This window comes from Spodoptera frugiperda, chromosome 7 (genome assembly GCF_023101765.2).
Source record: "Spodoptera frugiperda isolate SF20-4 chromosome 7, AGI-APGP_CSIRO_Sfru_2.0, whole genome shotgun sequence".
In the NCBI taxonomy this organism is placed as follows: domain Eukaryota; kingdom Metazoa; phylum Arthropoda; class Insecta; order Lepidoptera; family Noctuidae; genus Spodoptera; species Spodoptera frugiperda.
Window position 1 is genome coordinate 9,435,831 of NC_064218.1, and position 12,199 is coordinate 9,448,029.

The 12,199-nt window shown below is 34.8% G+C and overlaps 1 protein-coding gene across 1 annotated transcript in view; it reads right to left on the bottom strand.

Moving 5' to 3' along the window:
* LOC118265812 (excitatory amino acid transporter 3) overlaps positions 1 to 12,199 on the bottom strand; it is a 28,819-nt gene that overhangs the window by 16,042 nt on the left and 578 nt on the right. The window lies entirely within an intron of this gene.

The following is a 12,199-nucleotide window of genomic DNA, read 5'->3' on the forward strand; positions in this document are numbered from 1 at the left end:
CGTGGTATCACTCCGGTCGAGCTGGCCCATTCGTGTCGAAGCATGACTCTCCCACACTTAAAAAGTTACACACTTAAGTATGCACTTTATTTTGTAGTATTATCGAAAATAACTATACAGTAGAGAGCAAGAAGATGATAATAATAAATCTAGATGAGATATATATTTATATCCTGAGCTTATATTCGCAAGAGTGCTTACTGCTTACCGAGCAAAAGGTCCTGGGTACGAGTTTGAAACGGGCAAAATATCATTGGGTTTATTTTTTAAGCTTTGTGCTATCAACTTAAAAAGCACACCTTTATGAAACTCTTGAATATATTTTAAATTAAAATCATAATATTTCATATAACAAAACGTTCGTCCAATCACAGCACGGGAATTTTCGCGTTGCGATGTGCGAGCGCACGTGGGACTGCCGTCGACGGGACCCCCCGCGGATGTCGTCGCGGAAATCTTTATTTAGTCGGATCTAGGGATTGCAATCCGGTCCGGCGGATCCGGTAATCCGGCGGATCCGGCGTGTTTTTGGACCTACCGGATCCGGTGAGTCGGCGCCGGATCCGGTGGCGGATCCGGTAAAGCAAAATATACGCGAACGCGATGAAAATGTGACAGAAACAGCAGACGAAAATATAGATTCCAATTCCGATTCTGATTCCATGTCATTATTGCCGAGAGAAAATACTTAAAAAAGAAATGACTGCGTATGAAGTAGAAGGAGTAAAAGGAAAACACATTTTGCTGATCTACAGTTACTTGATGGCGATTAGGCCAACTAGTGTTGAGGCAGAAATGGACTTTTCTGCCACAGGTTATATTTGTAGTGCCATCAGAAGCAGACTAGGAGAGTACAATAAACACTATTTGTTTTCTTAGATCGTTTTTTCAGGCACAGAAATAATTTTCATTTGAATTTTGCATTGCAAAAAATAAATGCTTCTTGTTTTGTTTCTTAGTATTATGAACTGAAGTTGTTGATTTTATAAGTACAAATTTAAAAGACTGTTTTGTTATATAACTGTGTAGATTATTAATAAGAGTTTAATAGTATTATTATTACTTAAGTACTTTCAGATACTTACATAAATAGGTACAGCAATAAGTGAGAGTCAGACTGATTACTTTATTATTAAAAATAGTTTCATAATTTTAAATTTGATTTAATACAAACAGTACAAAAAAATTACAATTAATACCAAAAAATATAAAAAAAGGTATTTTATTTTCTTTTTATACATTATTATCAAAACTAAAAACCACCAAATACTAGGTTCTAAGTAAATTTAAAATCCGGCCGGATCCGGACGGATCCGGCCGGATTAGCATCAATCCGGTAAAATCCGGCCGGATTGAAAATGATACCGGATTGCAATCCCTAGTCGGATCGCTATCAATCCGCGTCCCCCTATGCTCACACGCACCGCGCACCGCATTACTGCCTGCCCTCATACCTACATACTACCTGATACTCTGTGCTGTGAGGCTGAGCTTTATGTATAGTGAAATAGAAATGATAAACGCATTAACTAATAAAAAAGAAATTAGAACCTTAACGCCAGCTGTTTTATAAGTATCTTCATGATAAAAGACATAAATTATATTATCCAACAACAAACATTCATGCTAAATATACTAGAGAGTAAGTATTTGGAAATAGAAAATCCAAAATCTATGTATTAATTCAAACAGGATATTAAATAGGGCAAGTGACCCGGTTGTGGCCACCGACCCCTTTGTGGCCACTTGGGCCTTCAAATATTTATAACTAAGGCATGGACAAATAAATTACTCTGTGATGTACAGTATTTAAAATATTGAATATTGGAGACACTGATACCGTTGGCAGCTTTGATGTGTCAAACTTCACTTCGATGCAACAAGTCATTCTTTTTAGTTGAGGGTGAAATTGTTAAGATCTTAACAAAAAGGCTAAGGCGAGCGGGTGAGGATTTGGTTTTTATTTTTTTAATCTTTGCTTATTGTTTGGATGTTTATGTTAATACTACATGAATAATATATTGTCTAAGTGGAACTATAGTTATTTTGTCGCCATATGTTTCTGAAGTGGGATTATTAGAGGGTGGCCACTAATGGAGACAAAATTATGAATTTCTCCATCTTTGGCCACTCGGCTGGCCAAAACTTTTGTACATAAACGCCCCACTTCTAGTCATTTATCGTAATTTATTTATTATTTTTCCTTGGCTTTACATATCAACAAATACATATTTTTCATTTTCAGAGATGCAATAAATTGCCTTCACACAAAGGGAGGTCAGTTTACTTTGCAGCTTTTACCAACGTCATATAAATGTTGATCTCTTTATTTGTAAGTTAAATTCAAGTGAAGTAATAATATTTCATATTTTCCAGACTAAATGAAAACCATTGTTTCTTAAATGTCAAATTTAATTAATAAATTTTGATTACTTTTATTGTATTTTTTGATGGCCAGAACTGGCACACGACCGTGGCCAGAAATGGCACGAATCTGGCCAAAAATGGCACAAACTCCCTTTTTTTTCTTTTTTATACAGTTATTTTTCTATTGGACGTTCTTTAAAAAAAGGGTTTTCTTAGGCAAGATTAATACATGTTAAATGACTTTTTACAAGAAATATGTTCGTGATAACAAAAACTATAAGTTAAGAAAGCCTCAAAGTCGACAAAATTCTTAAAGTGGCCACAACCGGGTCACTTACGATAAATCACACAAGATTGAGTTATGTTATAAATCAATTTCAGGTACTTCCAGCCTCGAAGCTTTAACTGTCTACATATTATGACGGAAATATTGCATATATATATACACACCTACCTTTACACGTGTTTTGTCAAACACAAATAAATTTTCAGGAAAGAACAACAATCATGTTTACGATATTTGTGTTCCAACAAATAAATCCTTTATATAATTTAAGTGTGGGAGAGCCATGTTTCGCTACGAATGGGCCGGCTCGACTGGAGTGATACCATGCCGTGAAACAACGCTTGCATTGTGTTTATTCGTATGAGTGAGGTTACCGGAGGACCTGGTTACCACCAAAACGCACTTTTAACGCGTCAGGTGTTTCGGGTGTCCATAGTTAATCAGTCTGCTCGTTAACGAGCTTATCCCATAAAAAATAAAGTTACCAAAGATTTATTATAAGAATGTGCCAAAAGCAGAATGACTAAACGTGTCACACATAATAAACGTATTAAACAAGGACCCTCCTCCCCCCCCCCCTCCAAAGTAGGTACTAGGTATGTCCTTACTTGTCACGAATTAGAGATGACGGTTTATAATCACTATCAAGACGATTTAATATTCATTTGTTAAAAGCTTGTACAGTAGAAACTATATTATAAACGATGTGAATATTAACTTCATTCATACACATAACACAAAAGTAGTGAGAGAATGTGTGTATCTGAAATTACAATATGAAACAGACTGTCAATTTTACTATCTTTTGATCATTCGAATTGGAAAAAACAATGACTACAAGGGCATTCGGCTGCAATGCAACGTTTCAAGACTTGTATTAATTTCAATGTCATTAAATATTTGTGTAATCAAACTTACAATCGCACACCATCTATGGTATTTACAAAAAGTATATTATGATTAAGCGAATTATAGAAAAAAGAAACAAATGCATTATATTTCGCGGTAGTTATTACTTACTAACTTCGCACCAACCTATGCAATTTGATGGTGCAATTAAGTACTTTTGTGCTTCAAATATTTGTCCCTCAACCAATACGTGACGGGTAGCATAAAGCGATGCCAACGCCCTCTATGTCGTGCAAATATTTATTCGAACTCGTTGACACGGGACCCTCACATCAAAAGGAAGCACATGAAGTCGCCTAGTCATTATTATCATAATAGTTACATGTTTGGCAATATTATGTTCTATGTATTAAGCAAACTTATAACTACAATTACGGAAAAACAATACATACATATTTCTGCATTGTGCATTGTAATCGTAGTGTAAGAGAGAAAAATCGAAATATATTAGTTAAATAAATTCAGGATTTGTATTAAAATATAATAAGAATAAGAAATAATATAATTCAACTAAGTATCTCCTTCCAACTACTTAGGGTAATTGACTTCGTCATATCGTACCTACTTAATAAAGCCAATTCTATAGTGAAAGACGACACTCTACTTTTTATCAAAAATTAATATGTTCATACTTGTTAGTTTAATTTTATCTATTATGAACTACACTGTACATACTAGATCCCTAAAAATCTTATACACAAAAAGACGTAATAACGACCGAGATGACTAGGTGGGCACAAAACGACACTAGCGCCGCGACTCAGCAAAGTAAAGTGTAATCCTCACTTGTTCCGTTTCGCATCACTCAACAACAAGCTGATGTCGACCCGTATTTTGAGCGGGATTTCATGCTAATAACTGCGTTCTATGTGAGCCACACTGATTACAATGTAGCCCTATATACTGACTAGAAAGACAGAAAACAGAAATATAAGCTTCGGTAGTTTACATTTCTGGTTTGCTAAAAATTTGTAATATTGATTATGGCGATTGCTTGGTTTGAATTAATGAATTATAATTAATTAGCGACCCACCCCACAGGTGCAATGGTGATATATTATGCATGTTTTATACATATAAACCTTCCTCTTGAATCACTCTATCTATAAAAAAAAACCGCATCAAAATCCGTTGCGTAGTTTTAAAGATTTAAGCATACAAAGGGACATAGGGACAGAGAAAGCGACTTTGTTTTATACTATGTAGTGATTACTTCACATATATTTCAGTAATTCGCCCTAATTAGTGACTTTAGATACAAAATTTTAGTACGTATATAAAGTCTAGGCATCCTGGTTAAAATACTTAACATATTGCATGAATATTTTTGTATCCACATAACGAACTGTGAACAGAATTTTATAGATCAAACCAACCAACAACCAACAGAAGGTTAACAGCCTCTTGTGATTTAAAATAACTGTATTTTTCGACAAAGAACTCATTATAATCGATAAGGTTGACACTCAGCACTTTTCCAATGTGGAGAGTGACAAAAGACAACTTCTAAATGCCAGCCGACTCTTCAACGCATTCCTATTGTTTTAATTTTAACTGGAAATTAGTGAAAGTTATATATATCTTAGTAATAAAAATGAGACAGTTCGTTTTTTTTCCAATTTACTTATATAATATTTATTATAAGCTACAAATAATCTAGTCTAGCCAATTTTGAGTCAGATCCGAAGTATTCTAGGGTTATATTAGGATTCTCACACATTAACTGATGACTGTTGATGTAGCGAAAGAGGTGTGTTATCTCTGCCTACCCCCATAGGAGATAGGCGAGAGGTTATGTATTTGTATTATAAGATAATTTGCAAGGATTACGCCTAAATTTATTGAGCTCATTATGGCAGACCTTAGCTTAACGGCCTCATAAATTTTATAACTCAACATCTGAAAATTAATTACATTTCAACACTAATGTATTCTTCTCTTTTAAATATCTTTGTTACGGTTTTCTGAAAGAAAGGAAAAGAGAGGAAGACCACAACAAGACTGGGAATAAATTGGGGTAGAGTGACCATAGAAAGGCCAGAATAGAGAAGATTGGAGGAGGCCTTTGCCGACTGGCAACCGGACACACAGAAGTGGAGAAAGAACGCACTGATAGTGAATAAAAAGACTATAACTAAAATAAAAAAATCGGTTTGGCAGAACGCTAATAAACCTGAATCCAGTTAGATAGTAGTACCAACAGTTTGGTGAATGACGAATAGGTACACCTTATTTATATTTGTGTATGTGTTGTGATTGTGACCGAAGATGAGTAGGTTTGCCAACCTTGACTTCATCTTTGAACAGCCGAGTCTAAGATTTAGTTGAAAGTCTAGGTCAAAGTAATAAGGATGACCTGGTTATTACTGAGGGTTCAACGGTCGTTTGATTTGAAACTGTTTTTAATATAAGTCCAAACGAGAGAAGCGGAGCTGCAGAGAACGCAGTTTGCTGTACATCGCCATCCTACTGGGAAAATGTTACAAAGGGGTTTGGGTAAAGTTGGCGTCGTTTTGAAGTTGAGCGGCCAGTAATGAAACTTAAATATTATGAAAGAACAGAATACAGCGATCAAAAGCTATTATGGCCATATTTCTCTAAACCATATCGGAACTGAGATATTTATTTTTATATTGGTCATTGAAATCGAAGAAGTTATTAAATGTTATTGCACTCTTTTGGGTGTCTGCCATATTTTTTTAGGAATGCTAAATAAAATAATTCAAATACAGTGACGTAGATGAATCGAACGGACCCTCAATGGTTTTTATCTATGGGCCGATGGTGTGTAGTAACAGTAACAGTAACAGCTCGTCCCTTACTGTTGTGTGTTACTTTTTACGCTTCTAATCTCTCGTGGACTTGTGGATAATTATAACGACTTGGCATTTCATTGGACATTTCATTGACTGACCCAGCATACAAAAAAAAAAAAAAATTAACGGTGCATTTTGTATCTATTGCCGACGCAGCTTAAATCGTGTTGGCGGCACTCGTCGTAGATCGTATAATTTGAAAGGCTGCTGTTCGCATGTCCATTATATGGTACATGGGATGGGGCAGATATCAAAATAATCTGACTCCCCCGGCACAATTTTTAGATACCATTATTCGACATGACATTGAGAACGAAATGGACGAAGAAAGTTAACATGTAAATGTGTTTTTAAAAATCATGTAATAAATGCAATAAGGTATAATACTGTCTTTTTATTATTTTCTAGGGCCCAATACTAATGTCACATTGACAGACGAGAGGTCGAGAAACAGTAAAGCCAATAACTAATATCAATCTTCTAATAATATACAATAACTAAGATTTTTTTCACACAGGACGGTATTTGAAGTATTTATAGAGACTACATTTTTAAATTCTTCAAACTCAAATATCTCAGCTTGGATATAACTTAGGATAAAAATAATTGAACATATATGTGTAATGAACACAGCAGAACAATGTAACATGAAAATTATTGGTGGCCGCTGAAAAAAAAATGACGCCACAAGTCCATACAAAGTTACTCAAACCCCTTTTCGCTCTGATTTTTTTCTTAGACTATTTATGTATGAGATAGAAAGCAAGCGAGCAGATCAGGACCACAATGTGGAACAGGTGGAACAGACGACCTGATTAGGGTCGCAGGGAGCCGTTGGATGAAAGACGCTTCCAACGTCATTGGGGGAGGCCTATGTTCAGCAGCTGATATGATGATGATGATGATGATCAGATCAGCAGGTGCTTTCGTAAACATTCAACATTTTACGCATTATACTTTCCAATATAAACGATACATTGACAATTACCTATATTTACCCACGCCCCTTTGCGATTCACGATAAATAAGATACTTATACATCCGAAGAACGGATCGAAATTTAATTTCACGCTTACCTTCCGAACTTTGGACCCTAGCAACGGGTCGGACATCAATTTAAGAAGGTTCTATTTACTCGCACATATACAGTGTGATACACAACAAAAGGTTTCGCAGGTGCCTTGAAGGACACTTGTTGATTCCTCCCCGACTCACACCCGCGACTCGCTCATAGACTTGTGTAGGAAAGTTTCTCACAGCCATTAAAATGAGAAAAAAGTACCACGCTTTGTTGTGAGTACTCGCACAAATGTTGAAGATTAGAGAAATGGGTGTAAAAATTGATCATGCTTATATCTTTTTTTTTATGTTAAATGGGCGGACGTTGGGCGCTATCTCGCCTGATGGTAAGTGATGATGCGTCCTACGGTTGAGCACTGGATTAGTTTTTAATAGTGAGAACATAATTAAATCATAAAACATTATGATGTTAACTTGACGAAATTCTGATTTTGTCATTAAAACGATGAGTAAATTCTTGAGTCAACTTTTACGTAGTTACAAACGATCCTTCCATTTCTGTTAAATTACTTTTCATTCAAATTACTTAAAATACAAAACTGAAACAGGAATAATATAAACCGTTGAAATATGTATTTACACAGGAACGGTATCCACTGACAAAACAGGATCTAATCATCCTTTAGATGAATTCAAATCCCGGATTAAACGCGGACTTCAAATAGCTGCCTGCGATAGTCATGATCAAAGAGAAGCTACACAGATTGGTTCACTGTAACAATTAGTTAGTATAATTAATTCTTGATTTGTGTTTAACTGTCTATTAGGTACTCAATCTAATGATTGAGTACCTAAGTTGAGTTAAGTTGAGTTGGTAATCCAACTGCTGGACTGCGCATTTTTTAATTTGTGGAATAGGGGGCAAGCAGACGGGTCACCTGATGGTAAGCGATCAGCGCCGCTATGGATCTTTCTTCAGAAGAGGATTTGCTATGATCCCTACGCTGGGAAGAGAGTTGAATTTAAAAGTTTTCAGCTGATGATGAACGAAGTACATTTCATACTACTAATTAATTTGGTTGCACCAGCAGAAGCTTACTGAGGTTGTATTTTTGTGTGTATGTTTGTCACTCAATCACGTCAAAACGGCTGAAGGGATCGAGATGAAAATTGGAACAACGATAAATTATGGTCTGGATTAACACATAGGTCGGTAGGCTTTTTATTCCACGAGAATGCAGGTGAAGCTGCTGGCAGAAGATAGTTTATAACATAACTTAAACTAAATTGAATCGTTCAAAAACTTTCATACCTCATTTACTATCGAAAATCCCCATTAAACGAAACCAGACACCTCTCTAAAGAAAGTAACATTACAATGTAATATACAAACAGCAAGGAAATAAGCTTTCCATCAAGCGACAAGTCAAAGCAAGTCAGCATCAAGTCAGTTATCGTAACAAAGTATGGCGAATGCAATTTGTGGCAACGAGCATTTCCGCTGACCAAGGCGAACTCAACAACACGTGGACGCTGCATACTTCTAGTTTATTTATTCATTTATCTTATACCACGTTAAAATGATTGATAGGACCCAGTGACATGTCCAGACAAGGCCAGGTTTTATTATAAAATGGAGATTCGTAATCTAGTACTACTATACTACACTTTGGAACGAGCACCTATCTTCACTGCCAGACGGACTGACGGACAATTCAATTTGACGTTTCAAATGTGGCTAATTTTAATGAAGACAATACTTTGCCTTTAGTTAACGAAATTGGGGTACATGTCATAAAACTCTCGTGAGGTATATTAATATTATATTAAATTCTATTTCATTGTGTTATCCTGTTTACTCGTGTAATTGTTGGACAAAGGAACTAGTTTCAAGTTAGGCAAAGGGGCTCATAGTTAATAGTAGCATTGCGCGGAATGCATGATGTAAAAAAGTGTTTACTAATATTTGATAACATGTGTAACAGCAATGTTAGATGGAACTCTCCCTGAAAAATCTAAAATGGACAATGTGTACTGATAAAACTACTATCGCCCTTCATCAGGACTTATGCATAACTCCTGACTCTAACCATTTCCACTACCACTTACTCATATTTGTTAGTCAGGCCAAAGTGCTCTAATTAAACTAAACTAAACGCCCCACCTACTCTCCTGCCTCATCAAATATAAACAGTCACATCATTATAACAACGTAATACCTATATTCTATTATAATAATCCTCTTAAAAGCGGATTATAATCTCCCTTTCTCCCCGGCGAGATGATTGGCTCACATAATGGCATCCAGCATCAGTAGCATACTGACCTATATCTGTTGAATTGACACTCGACAATTTATGAGAGCGATTCCTGTCACTCTTATATCATTTCCCCTGTGGTACTGAACGGAGAATACATTTATTTCTATTTGTATTTTAATGTTGACATGTTATGACTTTCTGTTGTAACCTGTGTGGTGGGACTGTTTGGTGGACTACTTGTTACGGAGTTTAACTGTATACAAAAAAATATTGCCCTATACTAGGATTTTTCCTATGTCGTGGGTGCGTTTACAAATATACAAGTTCACATAAAGTGATACCCAAACTTTTATGTTATAACTTTTTACGTGATAATTGAGTCATACATTAAGTAGATTGTTTGTCCTTTATCCACTGTTTGTATTTGCAATTAATAGCAATTTAGAAATAATTGACTTTGTGATTCAACTGACTAAAATCCAGAATTAATGAGAGACGTAAGATACTAAACAAAAATGTAACTTTTTAGTAATTTATCTCAGTTTCAAACAAAAAGGCGAGAAAACGCTCGCTCCGTTTCACGTGAAATGAGCCTGTTTGTGCTTAGAACCCTTAAAGTAACAAGGGTTTGATACACGAGGGACAAAAAGTCAAACAATGCCGTTTAGACAATGACCTATTGTTTTGATCAACGCTTTAATTATGTAAAGTTTTCTCGTAAACGGTCCGATGTGACAACAAGTTCATTCAAATGTTAACCTACATAAAATTTTCTCAATTTCCTGCCAGTTTTCATATACTGTGATATTTCTGTTTCTTTTTTTTTGTGAAAATGGCAGGATTTGTCTAGCGGAGCATAGACATTATAGAATATTTATGATTATGTGTTCTCATTATTGTTTTTCCTAGTTGTTTAATAGTCCATCTACATCATTGTAGAGTATTTAAATAATGATATGAGAGCTTCATAGCTATACCACATCTCTCTCTGAAAGACATTTACACTGAAACACATTAACGTTTTGCTGGCAGAGAAGTCAACTGCACTTTATTGCTTTCATTGATCCTTTTGTACGAAAACAAATTAAGTAACTATGAAACAATCTATCAACGGTTTCAACTCAATATTAAAGATAAAGAAAGATACAACTGAAAGATACTTTCACCTTTCTCATAAAACTTTTTGACATTAAATAATCAAGCCATATATTATTCTATAGTGGCCAGTATCCACATCAAACTCATCATAGACAATAAACAATAGTTTTAAAACTTTGGATTCTTAATGTCAAAAGTTTTCGCGCGAAATGTATGTAGTGAATAGTGAAGCGGGCGTGTAATATTGAACTAGTGTTGGATCCCTCGCGATTGATAAAAATAGAGCGGAGCAGGGGGATTGGATTCGTCATTCTATCCGGTAGTGAAACCACTTGTTTTATTCATTGATATGCCCACAAAGTGGCCAATTTCAATCGTGTGTGCTCTTCCTGCAGAAATATTCGCAACGAAATACCTAGTTGTAAAATATCGTATCGTCTTTTATTGAACTTAGTAATAAGTCTTTTACAAATGGAAGGAACTTATTGTATTGCATTGTGCTACTTATGTGAGTAATCTTAGAACTTAGATTTCCCTATCGACTTTTTATTTCCTTTCTCATATCGAGAGCAATTAATGCTTAATAAGAAAATTTTAAAATAAGTTAAACTATAGGTATTATTAATTAAACTATAGGTATAATTCTTATTTATACTATAGACAAATAAACATCTTTTAGATTACTATGATTTCTAATTAAAGGAACCAATCCTCATTTACCTGTTTATAGCTAATAAGGAAACAGGAAGTTGGAAGATAATTCAGTTTTTATTTTATAACATAAATAAATAGTGATACAAACACCATTGCATATAGTTCTTATGTGTAATATCAGTCATGTTAATGCAAATAAAAATATCTTTATCTTTACAGATTTATGTAAGGATCTATGTGTATACGAAATACTTAGTTATTACGCAGTTCAGTAAGTACATTAACATCACGCTTCTAATCAAGGAGTAAACAGACATACACTGGATCCACCTTTCGTTCTTTTTGAAATATTGAAAACATTTTTAATGGGTTTCATACAAACCCATTAAACCGAAATGAAGCTGCTGATCAATTAAATTATTATATGTGTACCGTAGCGTACCCGTACGGTATACCATTTGATTGAGTCATGGGGATTTTAATGAATTTCCCAACGCAAAAGAGACATAAGTAAAAAAACGTTTCACTTTTTTTAACATAAAATATTCATTCAAATTAAGTATCAGGTAACATTTCATTTGTTTTGCGATAAGTAAATAAAGTAAGACTAATTCGTTTTGTCATAGTCTATGTCCGATTTTTTATACAAAACCTGAAATTATATTTACGTACCTATTATTAATCTCAATTGTAATAATAAAACGTAAATGAATAGTAGAAATAAATGGTTATGGAGGCAAAGCGAAAACAATGGCTTCTTCACAGCAGTTGTCATTTTTCCCGCGCAA